General features: G+C 45.9%; 1 long non-coding RNA gene across 1 annotated transcript; it reads right to left on the bottom strand.

Moving 5' to 3' along the window:
- Positions 1–3016: 3016 nt before the first annotated feature.
- Positions 3017–10109, bottom strand: LOC112570706. The gene is made up of 3 exons (XR_003100684.1): positions 9595–10109; positions 5115–5205; positions 3017–3143 (listed from the first exon to the last, which is right to left on the bottom strand). It is a non-coding gene; the product is annotated as an uncharacterized LOC112570706 (long non-coding RNA).
- Positions 10110–19692: the final 9583 nt, after the last annotated feature.

The raw sequence follows: 19692 nt of genomic DNA, 5'->3' as shown, positions 1-19692 counted from the left end.
CTGTGAGAGAGAGAGAGTACTGACCCTATCTGTGTGTTGCGCGTGCAGTGGAAGAAGTATTTTATGCATGTCTGTACGTTGTGCACGTAGTGGAGTTAGTGTGTTTGTCATGTGTCCACATGGGCGTGTAATGGAGTCAATTGTTGCCATGTGTTTATGTGGGGCGTGTAGTGTTGCTGATGGAGGTAGCAATAGTCGTGGCCACGACGGAAGATTATTTACGACGTTGTATACTTTTTACAATCTTGATGAACTTTCACCGTACAGGCGCTGACTCAGTCTGTACAAGACGACGCTTGACTGATGCATCCAAGGCCACCTCATTTCTGATCGTTCTCATCCTCTTCATCTGTCTGTCAGCTCTCGTCCCTGTTCTTTTCGTCATTTGTTTACCCGCTCTCTCTTTCTCTGACGCGCATTTACGTTTTCGTCATAACATTACCTCACGAGAGTTGACGACATAATCACAAGAGGAGAAAACTACAACCTATTGATGTCATCTACTTTCATTTTTACCTCCACTACACACACATCCTGGACAGAGACTGATTTCAAGAGGAGAACACTCTCTCTGTCTCTCTCACTTTCTTTCTCTCTCACACACTCTCACACACACACTCTCTCTCACACTCTCTCTCTCTCTCACACACACACACACTATTCACACTTTAGTTCACACTATTTCACATTCTTTTCCCCTTAATATCCTTCCTACATCCTTAAAATAATTGAAATACAAGTGTATGGGACTCAAAGCTGTGTGTGAACCCTGACGCTGCGTGTTTGGACTGTTTCCTCCTGTCTACATTAGAGAACACTATTTGGCATTTAATGAAACAAATCGTGCAGGAGGAAAAGAGCATCTGGGAGAGTTTTGTCCAACGCGTCAGTGTTTAGTGTCAAAGTGTTTAGTGTCAAAGCCCGTGTCGTTTTAAACAACAGGGAATGTCGTGACTGTTGAAAGACCCCGTGTTGCTGAGTTTTTAGCGGGCGGGAGGGGAAAAGGTAGCTTATCCCACCCTCGATGATTCTGTTAGTGTAGCCAGTACATAATAAACTAATACAACCAGTCTCTTGAGCTCTTACCTTCCTCGCGGCTCTAATGCATTCAAAACACACACACACACACATGCACACATACGCATGAGCATACTACATCTGTATGCATGACCACGTGCTCAATGATCGAGTGCCAGTGTGTGCTCGTTAGATTTAAATAATGATTGTCTTCCTTCTTTAATTTTAATTTCCATCGTTTTCGTTGTCACCTTTTACCCACCACCCACCACCCGCAACCGCTGCTGCAACCCACCTCGTTGTGGTCCTCCTCGTCACCCTAGCACACACCACCACCACCACCACCACCCAACTCAGCGTCAGCCGCCGGTGGCCCGAGAGAGCACGCGATGAGTCACTGCCGCACACCTGAGAGATCAAAGGACACGACAGGTAGGTAAAAGAAAAACGGCAAAGGTGGGATGGTTTGGTAAACAAAACAGGAAGCCAAACTCCAGGTGCTGAGTCCAAGTAATCTACTCAGCCGTGTGGTCTGTCTCTTTCCGCATTACCCTACCTCTCCCGATATTTCAGTGAACAGTGTTATTGCATGGTCATGAACCCTGTCCTCTCGTTAAAAAATTAAACACTACCGGCAGCCGTGTTTCAACTTCGACAAAGTTTCTTTTTTTCTTCAGTAATTTTATTCATTTTCATTTGGTCTGATTTGGGCATGTATTTTCTGGCAAAGCTTAATACCAGTTAAAAAATTATTTATTATGTGCTTCATATTGATGAAAACTTGTTGCTCTTATTCAAATGCGCAAGAACTTTCATACGCACGGCCTGTTTCTCAAGTCATGACATGTCACTACTTTAATCGTGACATTTTACAGGCTACGACACTTCACTACTTTGTGACATGTCACAAGTTCTGAATGCCATACTAGCTCTGTTACACTGAACAGCTCTTCATCCCCCACTACTTTAATTGTGACATTTCAAAAAACTCCTCAGTACTTTAACTGTTATATTTCACAAGTCACAAATCCAGTACTTTAATTTGTAAATAAAAACACATTCCCCATTACTGTCATCGCCATCATCTGTTCGGTTCCTCTACCCTGAGCACTCTGATGATGTCATTCTCCACCCGTAGACATCCCCACCTTCGTCACACGCTGGTATCAGAGGACAGTCGAGGTTCTGAAAACAAAAATCCAAGAAAGCGGCTATGCTTCAGCCGAGAGACCAAAGTGACGTAGGCTGAGTACGGGTAAGACCGAGGGTGTTCCGACTCTTCTTTTGGTATTGACTTGAAATTGATTCGCTATTATGTTCATTTTAGTGTTTCTGTTTAGCTTGTTAATTCAGTTAAATTATGTCAGTTTTTTTCTGCAGGTTTCGAAATAAAACAAATTCCTTATCTTAAAGATGGTGGTGGTGAACTCGGGTACAGCCTGTAGTCCTCTCGCCCCCTAAAGGCCGCTGGTTCCACTGGCGGTTTGTCGTCACGGGGCTCTGGCGACGAAGCATTGCCCCTCAGTGATGAGTCACAGGACCAGACATAGACTTCTCATTGTACATGGCGCCGACTCCCTGAACTGTACTGATTATGTACTTCTTTTTACTTCGTGGCGGCGCCACTAGTGCTCCGGTCTCTCTTGACTGATTCGGAGACGGTGACTAACACTCTATTACCTTGGTGTCGAGGTGAGTCGGTCAAACTATGCAATGTCACACTTGACAAGGCTTTTTGTTCTTCTCCCATCCTTCCCTCTAAGCTCCCTGTAAGCTTCTACCACACTGACCGTCTCATCACGGGTGTCCATCGGTGCTGAGGGAGAAACCACAAACCGGATGCAGTTTCCGCAAACGAATCTCTGTAGTCTCCGATCGTCTGCATGCCGCAGGGCACTCAGGGCTGTCAGCAGTCAAATGCGTTTGAGCTGTCATTGTTAATATATTCTCTCTAGATATATAGTCCACCCATTCCCCAACCCACCCGTTTCCCCCAGCGCGCCTTTTATTTGTGAGTGAGATTTGTTTAACGTCTGCACTTTGTGTTAGAGGGAGTGGGGTTCGTGAGGATATTGCGCAGACGATGAGTCAGATGCTTTACCTCCAGCGTTTACACCTTGAGCCACCTGCACACACAGCCAAAGAAGGTTTAATTTATTCACTGGATGGAGTACGGTGTGACACTTCTTTATTGAGAAAGAACGATATTGGCGATGGAAAATTACCTGCGCGAGTGTTGTGTGTGTATGTGAGGGGAGTTTAAGTGGGTTATGTATAAATAATGTGGGTATGCGCGTTAAATGCAGTGTTTAATTCGAATCTATTAGTGAAACATGAATTCCGTTATAAAGAACTGGGACAAGCATACGCACCGGGTCTTTAACGTGGACACACAGGGGTATAATCACACACACAATTTATAGATGTATATGCATTTACAGATACACACACGCAGGAAGACAAACTTCTACTCAACCACACACGAACGAATGGGTGCACACACACTTTCACCCAAACCTTCTTACATGTAGTAATGGTGGTTTACGACAAAATATTATATTAGACTAAGGTACTCGCACTATTTAAAGGCATCGGTTACCCCTCGTCGCCAAAGTAATGACCGGTCTCCTCCACGAAGCAGGAACAGTGGAGGGGGTGGGGAGGAAAGGGGACGAGAAACGCTGATGGCCGTTTGTAGGGGGGGAGATAATTGTGGTGCCAACCGCCACGTCTATCGCTCGTTCCCCTCTTCCTCTGTCTCACCACTTTCACTTTCTCTCACAAACTAATCTCTCAAATGAAAACGGCGGTCACTTCTGATCGCGTACGTGGTTATTATCGCTTTACATTTTATCGGAATACTCGTCTAATCAATTGATCTTCATCTTCACTTCATTAATTGTACTGGTTGTAATCTCTGTAATACATTCCCCATGTAGTTGGAGTGGGCTTCTTGTTGTTGGTGACCCGCATTGCCTCCGTCTTCTTGATGTTGATTGTCAGGCTAGTCATCGCTGCTTCTTCTGAGAGCCGAGTGAGCTTTGTGCACTTTGCTGCTGGTGAGACAACAGCTGATGTCATCCGCAAAGGAGATCCTCAAGTTTGTTTTTTTTATTTCATTTTGATTTCAAGTTGCTTTGCGTTGCAAGGTTTGGGGAATGGTTATGTTGTTGCGCAAAAGCATTTTAATTGTCTGTTGAGGTGGACGATTTTTCTCTCGACACATGTTGTTAAAAGCATAATTAACCATCGATGGCCTTGTCTGAGTAATCAAAGTGAAAGGGGACATTATACTCCAAGAGCTCAGTGTTTGAATGGTTTCAAAGTTGAGCAACTACTGTCATGATTTTTTCCTTTTCTTCCCCTCCCCACCCATTGAAGTCGCCCTCGTCCTTCTGTGACGCTAGTTTGTATGGAGGGTTAAGTCGTTGCCATGAGACAGCATGGGGAACTAAAGGTCAAGGTATTGTTTCCAAAATTATAATATAAAAGCCATGTCTAGACCCCGAAGATTTTTTTTTAACTCCTGGAGCCTTAGAATTATAAACCTGTGGTACATTGACCTGGAATAAAAGAAACACTCACTAGCGTCCCGCGGGTCTGGAAATCGCTTTATAACTTCGGAAAGAAGACTTATTTCCTTAAGCTTCCTATTTTGCCCTGGGGAAAACGACTTATTTTTGCTTCATAACTACGGCACCCGGTGATAACATTTTTTTTTTTTAAAAAGAGGGTTAGCTCTCTGTCTGTCTCCTTGTGCTGTGCTGAACTATTCGTCACACTACACGAATAAAAACGTCAGTTGAATTTAACTCTTTGCAGTTTGAATACGAACGTTCAGCACTTGTGTATGCGTGTCTGTACACACCACCGACCATCTGACGTCCCGCGTGAGCTGGTGTGGCACAGGGTGAAGGGTTATGCTGACGGATTTCGCATTTTCTCGCGGGCCACGTTAGTTCAACGTCACTTCACGTCGTGCGGACAACGAACCTACTGCTACCGTTTGGCGGCACTGTACTATCGCACTCAACGCTTAGCCAACACTCACCTCTGTCTGGACAAGCACGCACTTCCAGACGATGAATACAGCTCACCTTTAAAAGTACCCGGCTGTGTTTTGTCCCCTGCAACTCTAGCTCTTTTGAAGTCGGCAGTTTAATGGAGAGTCTGTGTTTGTCGCAGTTGCTGAAAACAAACCGTGCGTGTGCGCATGAATACATCGAGTACCAAAATTGAGTTAACAGTCTATTCAAATGCTATTACTTTTATAACGGCAAAAAGATGGGAAAGGGAATGGCAGACAATTGAAAAGTTTGCCGAGTACTAGTGAGCACACCCCATACCCCCAGAGAGCGGATTACTGGAGACAGCAAATAAGTCGCTTTTCGTGTCTTTCCGTGGGGTGTGTGTGTGTGTGAGGGGAACACGAAGTGATTTGTTCAACGAGAAAAAGTGAACTTGACGATGCTTTCCTCCCCATACATGCACCCACCCTTCAAAGTTGTTTGATTTGTTGTTTTTTTTTTTCAAAGACCTTTCTTTGGCAGGTGGTAAGACGTGGTGAAAGTAAAAGAGAGCCAGGTCTGAAGATTATGTGGTTTCCTCTTAAATAAATTCAGCATAATAATTAGTGATTTATTGCTTTGGGTGTGCTAACATCTGTGCAATCATGGTGATGGCGTTCTCTCTTTAAAACACACACAATCTTTCTTTATCCGTATTTTTTTTCTCTCTCTCTCATCCCCCATCCCTCCCTCACTCTCATGTGCGTGACTGTGCGAGGGCTGGTGTAGATGACATTGAGAGGAGCAGACATGAAGAGAGTGCGAAAAGCAGACGGCTTGCTGTAGCTCAAAAGTCCCACATAACGTATGTAACTCTGTGGTCTCAGCAAATGGACGCGCTCAAAACAAATAAACAATCAAAACAAAGCTCGCTTGATGCACAGAAAACGGTTTGGCACATACACGAGCACTCCCATCCACGTGCTTGTGCAGAAAGTCTGGCAGCAGACGTGAATCAAAACAAAACCAGCTCGGACGTATACACCATCGCACAAATAGGCTAACAGACAGGCTGGCTAACAGACTGGCTAATAGGCTATCAGGCAGACGGTCTAACAGGCAGGCAGGTGGCAGTAACATAATCTCCTTCTGCCTCTTTGTGGCCACCTCATGCGTCCTCTTATCACATTCCCGACCTGCACAGATAATGAAGGTAGGAGAAGATGGGGGTTTTGGACGGCTGCAAATTTGGCAGGTGAGCAGGTGATTTACTGTCGCCTACTTGAGGGTTTGTGCTGCTTTTAGCTACTGTCTTCCATCCTGAGGGGTAGCAGTGTGACAACTAATTTTGCCCTGTTTACTGACATGGAGTGGTGCCCTGTATACTGCCGGAGGTGCCCTAGCTGCTGTGTCACCTGGCGGTTGGTGGTGGGGTTATTGCCTCACCTCATCAGTGCTAACCAGATCGTGTCTGTTTTGCACGATAAATGAGTCATGCTCTCCATAAAGTTACTTTTGGCGAGTAAGAGCAGAACAGTCATGGCGGGGACGGGAGGGCGTGCAGCTGGTCCCATGCCTCGTCGCTGGGGTTGGCTGATCGGCAGCTTCCTCCCTTCCCCCGTCCACCGAAGATAGACGCACTTCTGCAGCTCTCCTTCTTGCAAAGTTCGACGCAAGGGGGTTAAAATCTCATGTGAGGCGGAAGGAGGGAGGAGGAAATGGTTCAAAAGGTTTATCAAGGACCACAAGGCTTTGCTCGTTCAGACAGTTCACACCATGACATGTGCCCAGGTTGACTGAGGTGAGCTGTTTCAAAAAGACCCAATCATATGCTTTAGCAGCGAGTTACCCACATGCTGTTCAACAATTAACGGAGGCTTCAACAGCCAAATTCAACCTGAATGAGAGCGGTTTACACGAACGCCAACGGAAATGTCTAATTAATTTAAGAGACTTTACGATTGAAGCGCATTCGTGTACTTTCGTCGTATCAGGGCTTTGACATCTTTTTTTTTTACTTGCTGATTTGTGAGCTTGTACCTCAAAAATGGAGGTGGGGGGCTCCTTTGTTCAGAGTTGAGAATATTGTATTGAATTTAACCCAGTCATTTGAAAAGTCCACTCCAACCACTGTCACATGAACAAGTTGACGTTTCCAGTCTTCACCGAGTACAGCTGTAATAATAATAAAAAAATATGTTGATGTATTGAGTCCCAGACGGTAAAGACCTCAAGTGAAGACCTCGAGATCCACTTCTTTTAACAGCCATTCTAGCCAGTCTCTACTCTAGCAACTGTCTTCAAAACTTACGAAATGTAAGCTTTATCTGTTACACATAATAATCTTTTGATAATGCCTGAGAGGAAGGTCTTTAAAGTTCCTGTTGACTCCTAGAACAGATTTTTCCCTATTAACTATCGACTCTCGGTCGGTGAGGACGACTAAAGTCATACAGTGTTTGGCAAACACGTTTTCTTGAAAATGTTTCTGAAACAGCTTCGTTTACCTGTTGGATGTTTACCATACACCATGGGGAAATTCTCAAACCTCTTCGGAAAACTTTCTCATGTGTTTCGGGTTTTGCAACATGTATTGTTTTCGACAAATGGTTTTGCTCTAAACAAAACGACCATCGAGACCTCGGGTGAGAAATTCTAAACAAGAAGCAATTCTTATTTATTTGAGTCTACCTTGGGTATCCATCGTCGCCTACGTGACTGTCGTCCTATAGTACATTTGCGCGAATCATATCAAATGAAGAGGAGAAGTGAGAAACGCCGTCGCCTACTTTTGTGGAAGGGGAGAAACACAGGAGAAAATAAACATAAAAAATAAACACACACATCATCGCATTTTTTTTATTCATAAGATTTTCAGCATTAACAGTTGCGGTCTTGGTAGACCCCCAAGTAATTTAAAAAACAATAGTAAGCAATTTTAATCAAGTCAGTACATAACACACTCTTCAGCGGGTCCTGGTAGGCCCCAAATATCTGAATATCAAATTAAATCGTCAGTAGATAACATACTCGTCAACGATGGGATTAAACCCACAACCATGCCTTTAATTTCAGTCAACTTTTATAATGCAGTACCATGTAACATTTGAGGACGATCACTTGAACGGTGTTACATCATAAAGCTGTACGTGATTATTAACGGCGAATGTCATGGGATACAAGAATCTGACAACTTTGGGCGGCATCTCAAACGGAAAGCTGTTTCCGAAATAATTCAAACAAGTTTGTTTGTTTGTTTGTTGTTGTTGTCTTCTTTTTTTTTTTTTTTTTTTTTTTTTTTTTTGCATTTTAGAAAACGCAGATGACAAACACGTTTACGAGATGCTTTTATATGTAAACTTTTTCTCCTCATGACGGGATAAAACTCGAGCACTGAGCTCTTGCCTTTCAAAAGAAACAAATCTCTTCAGTTCTACCTATGTCATCTCGTTTGCCACCTCTTCCTTTATTACCTTCTTCTCCAAATCCTATCTCTTTTCCTCGTCCTCTTTTTTTCTATTTTTATGATGTAGGCACTGTGGTCCTCGGTTCTGTTGGCAGAGGATTTAACATCTGCCGTTTTGGTTAAGGTTTTATTGGCATATCTGTCAGCTTCTCTTTCCTTGTAAAAGTGCGTTAAGACTCTTTTTTATACATCCATTTGAACATCGGGGTGTTGGGTGGGGAGAATGGAGAGAGGGTTGAACGGTTGTCGGAACTGGCACAGAGCTGTCAGTTCTCAGCAAATAAATGACAGGGCCTGTACTTCTGCCTTTTGACGTGAGTTCAATTAAGTTGAACCGAAACCTTTTGTCGTTTTTAAAATTAACTTTCTTCGTCTTTAGGCCTTGAGTGAAGAGGGGAATCGAATTGGGTAATGGTGATGACGTGTGAGACCCGGGCCTTCACAGACTCCCCAGTTCCATACCTGTACACCCCGCTTCCCTCGCCTTATCCATCCAGTTGATTCAGCTGTGCAATGAGTATCTGACCCTGTGAGAGTTGTGGAAGGAAAGGCATTGAGGAAGAGACAATGGGTCTACCTTGACCTTCCCTTTTCTTCTCTTGAGGGAACAAATCTCAACTGTTACAACTCTGCTTGTGCAAGAAATGCCCCTGGAGGATGTCCAGATAACGACTTAAATCCACGAATTTATATCTCCACAACGGTTACAGAACAAGACGTGTGAGTGATCATTAAAGTGTGACACAGATTACAATGACTCACCGATAAATGACATCTTTCAGAGATCATGTGACCTAGCGATAAAAGGCAAAGCTGTATCTACAGATGGTGTATATCTCTGGATATACCTGTTTGCCGAGATCAGCTCAACCTCTCGCGATGTTGTAGGCTGCTAAGTCAAGGCGAATCATTGAACAGTTTAATTATTCGGACCCGCGATAAGACTCAAAAGTCAGAACAGCCTCGCAATAAATTTTCACAAGTTGCGTTTTATTTATTTCTTTTTTGGGGCAAAAGGTTTTGACCTTCACTTTCAGTTTCCACGACTTAAGGCTAATAAAATGAAACGACAACAGACCGTAAAGTTTGAGCATTTGTACTTACGTCAACACGAAAGTTCGCATCGTCTGCTCTTGATGTTGATATTCGACCCGTATGCAAATTTGTGCTTGAACTCATTCTAGAAGTTAACGCGGAAAATTCGTCTGCAATCAGGTATGTCGGTCATTGTATCATATCGCTCATCACCTTCCTTCCGACTGGTGTGAGGGGGCCTTTCGTCGTCAAGCGACCGGGACAACAGACCAAGGGAAATAATTTCCTTTGAAACTTGAAATCTCGAAAGTTTTCTTCCCTTGTCTCAACAGCTGATAGATTCATTAACCAAGGGAGATAGCATAAGTCTACAGAACACAGTTGCCTCTCTTAGACCGATATAAATTTGTGAGAGATTTCACCATATCTGCTGGTCCAAGGAATTCGCAGACTCGTGAACCTTCAACCTTGCACGTCATTCAACCTGTGCACTAGTCATGTGTGATGATATGGCACGAGTAACGATCTAGTTTCATTGTTCAATAAAAGGCAAGATTTAAATTCAACAATTGAAAACTCATAATATGGTTTTCTCTATGGTTTTTACAGTGGCGTAGGAACCAGGGGGGCAGCGGGGGCAGCCGCCCCCCCAAGGAAAATACAGGGGGGGCAGGAATATCCTTTTGCCCCCCCAATATTTGAGACGTAATTCCTCACAAAGAGCAAAGAACTGAAGAAAGGTAGGGGAACGTAGAGAGGAGACGGTCATCACCAGGGCCGGCGTTAGGGGGTGGCAAATGGGGCGGCCGCCCCAGGCCCCGCTCTCGAAGGGGCCCCGCGCTTCAGCCCCGAGCTATGGTGACCAAAAGCTTTTGACCTCGTGTCCCGCCTGCTCATAAAATGTTCGGGCGGGATGCCCAATGTCTCTCTTTCTGGCAAGTCCACAATGTCCAGCTTGTCTTTAAAAATACCGTACACTGATTCGGATCCGCGCCTTTGGTTTTGGCGGTGTCTTGTTGATCCCGCTTTATTTTTCGTCGCTGTGCGGGCTCCGGTGTTTGACCCGTGACGATAATGACCTGCCGGCCGATATCTTATTGCACGTGCCGCTGGTACATCGCCGGTGGTCGTCTGCTCGTCCCTCGTAGGTGTCAGCTTCTTTGGTTACGGTTTTCCGAGTTCCCCCACTTCCAAGTGGCAACCCACACCAACAGCTGACTACACCCCAAACCTAGTGATATATGGAAATGGACAACCAATGAGTACACAATGGCTTTCACCTGCCGACTTTATTGTGTAAAGTGAAGCTGCTTGAAGTCGCTTGCTTTCCTTTGAAGGCAGCCTCTAACGAGTCATGTCAGCCTGTTATTATTTTTTATCTTTTTAACTTTGTGTTGGAATGCTACAGACTGCCGATTTCTAACTCTGTTATACTTGATACAATAAATTTTTAGAAAAGTAAGCTAGGCTAAATTAAAAAAAAAAAAGAAAACAAGTGCATTTTAGATTTTGGCAGACGATGCCGATCCAAAGGCATCCACAGGCCACCCCGGGTAAAGAGTTGTAGACTAATGTAGTTTGCTTGGTGATGGAGAGACGGGAAGAGAAAGTTTCATTGTGTCGTGAAGTAACTACAGGAAACAAGTTCCTTTGACATCTCTCACTTCGGGCTTAGAGGTTGCAGTGCCATAGGTGGGCCCCATCCTTTCCATTCACAGAGTGGCCATACATCAGTAACATATCCCCCCTCTTTACTGTCAATTCTAACTTGCTTGCAGGTCCTCCAAGTGGCACATTAATCCAGCGACCTCAATGCACGAACGTTCTTCTAACGGTTCATGCGCCATAAATCATTGTGTCCAGCGGCCCTCTGACACCTGGCCCGTACCCCGACTACCCCGCCTACCTTAGGTCTGGAAATTGTATACTGCAGACTGCTTGGGTGTTCCTTCTTCAGACCTTTCTTTAAGAGAATAGAAAAAGACGGAAAACAATCCACTGACCAAGGCCGGGCCCCTTCACAACCGCGGGATCGGGTACACCAGATACCCTGCCATCTCATCAAGCCTACGTCAGCACGTTTGCCCCCACCTCTCGGCATTTTGTCCTCCCGCGTATTTTCCGCTGCCCGGCATTTTATTCACTTCCAGTAATCCTTTTGTGTGAGTACGGATCAGTGGCTGAACTAATCTCGGGGAGGATAAGAACATCGCCAGACGCCAGTGAAAAGACAGTGAAAGGTGGAAACATTGAAATGACTTTTAGTTGTGAGGTGCAACTTTGACAGGAAAAATTCACGAAATCCTTGTGAAAAAATTTATGACACTATCTTGCAATGACCGAAACTTTACAAGGAGATTCACGGTCTATGAAGTACGGTTTCGGAGTAACAGCCTCCCAAGATGGCGAAGTACCATAATTTGTTACAGCGCCTCACCTCACGTCCGCAAAGTTGGCTGAGCGGGAGATAAGGTAGGAATATTTTAATTTAAATGTTAAATACCGGTTTTCTATTTTAAATGGAATACCGTAGTGGCGTGGACAGACCTTCCGTTGAAAGCATCACTACTCGGTAAAGTCAGGTCCTGCTTTCGCCCCCGAAACGTCAGGTCACCTTACCCGAGGTCATCTTTATGACTTATTAACTGCTAGCTGTGTTAAACAAGTTGTGACAAAAAAATGACGTTCAGAAAACACTTCTAAGTTCTAATTAAGCAAATTATTGTTCCCATGTCTTCACGTTAAGCCCGACAATAATAACAATCAGTTTATTAAGTTGTCGTCGCCATATTATTTAGCTTTAAGGAAAAACCGCTACTGTCACAAACGGTTACGAACAATTAAAACACTAAATTCGTGCGTTATTTCGCGAAATACATGCAGCCTATCTAACTGTATATAAATCAGTATTTCCGGCATCATATCAATTGGAATATTGATACACGTTCTCTATTATCCGGCCCCGCGCGGATGGTCGGCCCCAGGCCCCGCGTGGTCCTAACGCCGCCTCTGGTCATCACCGTCACAAAAGCGGGCCCTGAGGCAAGTGGAGGCTCTAGCACCTCTGACGATCAGATCGGGGACAGTCGGTTGGCATTGTTTGCCATGCTAATTGCAGGCTGTGTTGAAGCCTGAGCGAAGAAAGCAGCCGGACAGTACATCGGTACATCGAGTGTGGTCTCCCTCCCCCCTGCCCCATAATGCGACGCCTTTTCTTGGCGGTTTTCGTTTGACCAACATAAAACATCCCCACACCCTCGCTGTCACCCTAAAATTATCTGCTATCGCTTACAACCGAAGGGCCGCACTGGCCATCGGGAACACAGAATGCTAGTAACGAATTAGTTGCATAGCAATACCCCAGTGAGTCTTGCCAATCAGACAGGAACCCTTACACTTTGTGAAAAGCTAGCGAAGCACGAGGAAGGCAAAGACTCCGAGTCCCTATATTGGTAGTTTTCTTTAGAGACAGAGAGACTGGTATTATTGCTATCTACGACTCAGGGGAAGTGCATAAGTAACATTTCTAAAACTACACAAGGCACTCTTTTATCATCAACGACTGTGGCTGTACTCAACATAAGTAATCTGTGTTATACTGTTTGTTGTATATATGTGTCCGTGTTTTGTAGATGCCATAGAACGTGTCGCATCGCTGGCTCAGCACCGTCGGGTAGCGAGAAGGGATGGCCCTGCGGCCATTCCCACCCTAGTTTCGTCACGGTGGTCTGGCCAGTTTATGGCCTTAATTATAGGGTGCCTTGCGTCCTTCCTCTCTGGTCTCTTTGGTCTCTTTGGGTGGATGGCTATTTTCACAGTGCGACACCGAGTTCAGGTATAACCTGTGCCTCTTTGTAACGTGTATTATCTCGCGGACGCTGGGCCTGTGGTAGGGAAAGGTTCTGGAGGTTTCTTGAAGCCTATAGAAACCTGCCACACAGGTATATGTGGACTGGGAAGACGGCGGGCCGGAGAGACCTGTGCCCGTCTGTCGCGTCACCACCCCCTGGCCGCCGGAAGATGCACGCCCGAAGTCCGCTCGCACAGCCGGAGACGAACGCGCAACCCCCTTCGCTCGGCCGGAGACGGCTTGCTGACATACCATTCGAACCACAGGCTGAGCGCAGACCACACAACAACGATGACAAAGACAAAGTTACAAAACAGACAGGTTTATTAACTAAACATAAAAACACTAATAGGAGCAAGCATCAAAAATAATCACAATAAAGAGTTGCCTGTGCACAGGCATGTTACAGTAGGCGAAGAAAAGGAAAAAAACAAAAACAAAACAACAAGGAAGACAAACCACCCGCACGCACTGCTGGTGGCAAGTCAAATGTCCGCTCAAGGTGCTCGCTGCGGCAGCCCATCCTCTCTGGCCCGCGTGCCGCTACAGCGGTGACCCCCCCTCGCTCCCTCTGGACCAGCTGTCCCCCCTCGGTTCTCCCGTCCGGGTAGACCTTGGTCAACGTGAGTCCCTGCTCGCCGGCCTCCACCCTAGGTATTCACTCCCTCGATGGCCAGCCGCACACTCGCGCAGCAGGGTCCCGCTCACGCGCCGACGAGGCGACGAAGGCGCAGGGTCGACACAATGGCGGACATTAGCACGAAAGGCAACGTGCAGAAACGACGACATGGACGATGAGCAAATCCAACATGAAGAATATGAGGAAAAACGTAGAAAATATACAAAAAAGAAAAGCCTGTAAAGAGAAACAATTTACCCAATCAACATACGGCATTCCAAATACTGCTCAGTGTCTAATAACAACTTCTAGCATAAGTGTACATACATGTGACCGCTAAAACGCCGTCCTTTTAACATACAAATCCATAATAAAAAACCGGTGCGCGCCACATGCGCCGCGACCCGGCACACAAATTCTACCTAACATGGTGAGGCACAAAATCTTACACAAAAAAAAAAAACGTAAACATAACTCGAACATGTAAAACCCCTCTCACTCGCACTACAATGCTAACCGGCCCTATAGACTAGAATAGTGTGAACTCAAAAAAGATATACTCTGCTCACCCAAATCGCTTGATGATGAGAGACCAGCGCCGGCCGCTAGGCCACGGTCCTCCACCGTCCCCCACGTCCGGCGCCGTCCGTTGCTGGATGAAGACTCTCCAGAAAAGACAGAAAAACCGCCAAGACCCCACGCGCGCGAAAAGCCAAGAAACAGACAAAGAAAAAGGGGGGGGGTTGCTGTCCCATCCCGAAAGAAAAAGATACCTGTGACGCCGCGAGTCAGCTCTTGGGCTCGCGAGACGGATAGGGTTACACAAGGACCCGGTAAACCGTCCCTTGATTCTCCCCATCCGTACGTACACACCCAGCGACAGGCCATCACAGTACGGAAAGCACAACACGGACAGCAGAAAAATCGCCGACACGCGACACCGTCTCTGGGAGTAGTCGGGGGTTTGCCACGTGCTGTGTGTACTGTCGCTGGAACTGCGTGGTGTCTAGAAGAGGGTTCCAGCAACCAGCGTATTTTCCCGCGTTTGTTTGAGATAGAAACAACGCGTGTCACGAGCCGTTGGGTGAGTAGGCTTAATTAATCTTTACCTTTGTTTTTCCACCCGATGGCTACCCTGGCCAGTATGCAGACGTGTACGGTGTGTGACCGAGTGTGACTGCGCGGCCTGTGCATGCGCGCATGTGCATAGGTGTGTGCGCGCTGGTATATGTGCAGAGCTGGAATGTTGATCGTTGCTGTCACGGGGTTTGGTGTTCTTTTTTTTTAGGTATAATGTTTGGTAGCCGGGAGTCATTCTTTAATTTGGTTTTTTTTTCTTATTTAATGCTGCTTTGCCATTTAACAATAAAGCAGCGTGTTGTGATGCTACCACTGTGTACGTGCGTGCGTGCAGTACCCCCCCCCATCATTTTTTACGTAATGTGCGATTGCGAACGCCGTTCACTGTCAACAGGGAGTTTGCCCCCCCAACGCCGAACATCTTCCTACGCCACTGTTTTATTTTGCCTAACAAGGCTATAAAATTACTGCCGGGGGAAGAGAGGGAGGTAGAGTGTGTGCGCGCGCACGTATGAATGTGTAAGGGTTGAATCAGTATATATAATATACTCTCAGCACCCTCGTGTTTTGTTTCTTTAAAAGGCAGCATTGAGGAGAGAGAGAGAGAGAAAGGAGGAATTAAATAAAGCAAAAAGGCAGTTATAAAGCCACAAACCCACGACACCACAGAAAAGCAAACGACGTCAAGAACTGGGAGAGAGGAGGGATGAGGTAGCGGTGTTTTCGTCACACCAACTTCTTTTATCACATTATTCTTTCCAAAAGAGATGTCAACCCGTTTGTCTTGTGATGTTTATCGACTAGCCTTTTCTTTATTGCTGCTGGGGGTGGGTGGGGAATAGCTGTGTAGAAAGTACGTCACGATAGCTGGTCAGGAGGAACTTTTTAACACGTACCACCAACCACACAGCCACAGGACCTCACGGGTTTGAATTTGGAGATGGGAGTGGGAATGTGATGGATTTTTTTTTTCTTTCTTTCTGTGATCGTAAAATGTTCTGTGCAGCAATCCCAACATGACGGCTACGCATTCTTGAACGAGCCTAAACTCCGCCCAGCAACGCGAAAAAGTATATACACGCTGTCTGGCATCGGTAACTGAAAATACTGGACCACATCGTGAGAACTCGCCAGACACAGCCACCAGTCCGACTTTGCGTTGATCTAATACCGAATTAAAAGCCTATATAGCAGCATGCGCCTGTCTTCACTTACGGCTCTTTCAGTGCGAACCTTCAAAAAAAAAAATTTACACACGCACAGTTCAGATCATCCCTAAACTGGCAGCGGCACTGTGGCGAGTACCAGTCGTAGAGGAACTCCGATGGAGCGAAGTCGCAGTGAACTCACGCCAGCACGTTCAGTCTTCCGCCCGCCTGAGAAGGTTCGATCCCCAGTGAACAGTTTGTCCGCTCACACACCGAGTCACAAGGGACAAAGTCCGACGCTGGCGAGCTGCTGTGCCCACAGCAAAACGCAAACGACGCGCAAACTTCGCAGTTGCCGTCCGGACGTGGCGCGCCTTGCCGCAGGCCTCTCAGATGCCCCACCTTCCCCTCGCGGACCGCAGGCCATGGGCTCGCGTCACGCCGCACCACCTCGACCGTTGGCGGCCTGCACGTCTGTCTGGCTGGCTGGCAGCCCCGCGGCCACGGTGCTGCGAGCTGGGACACTCAAGACGGGGATCACAGCGCGCCTGTGTGCATGAGTGCGTGTGTGGGCTCGCGCGTGTGAGTCGAGAAGCCAAAAGCTCTCTCGAGCCACTTAAAAATCTTGGTCACCCCCCACCACCACCAGCAACCCGCCCTTCTCTTGTCTTCCCCGTTGGCAAAAGTGAACCAAACTTTGATGCAGCGTCTCATGGGACATGTTGAAGCTCTTTGCCACGTCCCGAAAGCAGTTGTTTTCCAACAGGCAGATGGCGTCCACTTCGTGCTTTGTGACTTAATCGTCTGCGCGCTCGCCGGATGTCGTTAGGCAAATGTTTGTGCAATTAGGACATGCATGCTATACAGTTGGGATGCCCCTGTAAATGTGCACCGCCTGCCCTAATAAACACCCTACCTCATAGGCACTGCGCATTGGAACTGGAAACTTGCACTGAATGTACCATGGAAAAGAATAATTGTCATCAAATTCAATTTTAATAACTGACATACAGACTTTCTTTTCCTTGCATCTCAAACATATCCCAAGAACGCTAGTAAACAGGTACATTACGGTAGGTCCGTTATATTAGTCGTTAGGAAGCTATGACGAAGCCAGAATCAGCTTGCTGTTGCAGAGAACAAGATGGCAGAATTATAACTCTTGCACTGAGGACTCCTGCTGCGTAGTTATTGCTATTGTCTACTGTTTCGCCAGCGATGCGCGTTGCGGTCGACTAGCTATATGTTACACGTAATAGGCGCCATCACCGATGTACTACCTCTAGAGGGCGCCAGCAGCAAGGGGTCAGGGTGGTCCAACTCACTAGTAGAGGGGTGTCAGCACAAGGTTCTGTGTCGCAGTTGAGCGGTTTGGGCGAGTCTAAGTTGACACGGGCGAGTCTATTACGATACTGTATACCAAACGCGATATAGCGCAAGGCCACAGTGCACTTTATTAAGAATTGAGTCGCAATATTTACCAACCTTTTATCAATTTTATTATAACTTTCATTCAGTTGTGTGTATGTGTTAAAACGGGTGTGTTTTCAAGCTTTATTTCGTAAGTTCAAAGAAAAAAGACGCACTGTAAGTGTAACGGCTATAGTCGGACAAAAGGGATTATAGTCTACGTCGTAACGACAATTAGATCGAGATTTATTAATTATTATTGTGTACGTAGACGAAATACAGAAGTAGTGATTGAGGCACTTGTAAAGAAGACTGGCATGTCCGATGACGGGTGTAAATATCTTGCGACGTATCATGCAGATCGTGATATTTCGCTGCAGACGATAAGACTCGTGTCAAAGACGATATCAACTTTGCTCATGTCTAGTCTAGGACACGCGATAGCTCGTATGTACCACAAGCAGCAATGACCCTGCCAGCCCAACGACAGCACTCAGCTTCAGACCACGTAATGCAATTAGTTCGTGTTCACACGCAACGATGCACCGACTACTTCTGCTCATGTTCCCCTATAAGCCATGGATTAATTAGTCACAGGTGGTACGGTTACAGCATGAATTACTTGTCCGTGGTTACAGTAGAAGAAGCGCGACTCTATTTTAAGATCTTAATCAAAGTTAAGTCCAATTTACTGCAAGCTAGTTGGTCTTTGTGACTTGGTGACACGACGAGTGGCATTTTAAGATGTTTTTGCAATTTGACTCCACATGTGCACTTTTTTTTTTTTGGGGGGGGGGGGTATTTTGGCAAACAGACTGCAAGACGACAAAATAGTCTTTATGGTGCGTTCATAAATCGCGACATCACCCGAGGCCACCACAAGAAGCTATCAGCGATGTGTACCCTAATACCTGCACAATTTATTTTTTTTAACCTGGAGTTATTGGAGAAGGATATAACATTTTTAGGCGTTTCATTGCTTGACCTCGAAAGATTTCCAAGACATACTGCACACCTTGTATCAAAACATCACATGTGTATACCGTTTATATGCACACGCAGCTAGATTGTTGTAACACGTGTGTAGTGGTAACTCATCAAACTCGAGATACGAGCTGCTCGGCATACGAGTTTCTGGAGATACGAGCTGCGAATAAGGCCAATTTCCTGTTTGAGATCCGAGCTGAATTCCGAGATACGAGCAGGCGGCCATGCGTAAGTTGCCGCGCCGGGATCTCGGATCGCAGAATCACGGCATCGTCACGGCGTCGTCTCGTTCTTTCTCGCGTGTTACCCACATATCGTATCTCGATCACGCGTTGTACTCATTTTTGCATCATTTTCGCAGTTTTTACTTTTTGTGTGCTACGATGGGGCCAAAGAAAGTGACATTCGTAACATTTTAAAAGGCAGGCAAAAGCAAACATCTTTGGATAGATTTTTTATTCAAAAGGTATGCAAGTGAAAAAGCCGAAAGTGAAGCCAAAAAAAAAAAAAAGAAGCAAAAACAAGTGATGATTAAATGAAAAATAATGTTACGTTTAAAGGTAAGAAAAAGGATTTCATCAATTAAGTTTTGTTATTTTATTATTTGTAAAGGAAATGCCATTTTAGTTTAAATTTATTCTTAAAATGCAGTTTTAGTTTACGTGTCTACAGTGCCGCATCTCTTCCTCCTTCCCTTCTCCTCTTCTTTAGCCTGTCTCCAAGGTAAGACTACGTACAGTACTAAATAACAATTATATTTCTATAGTAGTAAGGAATATGGCACGCATACACACGCACACAGGAACAGGCTTTGGCGGTTGGGGGTACTTACTGACAAGGTGACCACCCCGTGACCGAAGGAAAGGGGGAGGGGGTCGACTATAGCGATCGACAGGATGAAGTTGCAGGGAGTGTGTTTGGAGAGAAGTCCAGCGTGAAGGTCGGGTGAAGAGGCGAGTGGGCAGAAAGTGAGGATCGAGACTGCAGAGTTGGGAGCACGTTTCATCGAGAGCGTGATCGAGTATTTGGTATAGAGTTTTCGCCTGAGCCAGCACTATCGACTGGTGTGGGAG

Source organism: Pomacea canaliculata, linkage group LG8 (assembly GCF_003073045.1).
Source record: "Pomacea canaliculata isolate SZHN2017 linkage group LG8, ASM307304v1, whole genome shotgun sequence".
NCBI classification, from domain to species: Eukaryota; Metazoa; Mollusca; class Gastropoda; order Architaenioglossa; family Ampullariidae; genus Pomacea; species Pomacea canaliculata.
Note: the sequence above shows the minus strand (reverse complement) of the source record. Positions and strands in the feature narration are given on the sequence as shown.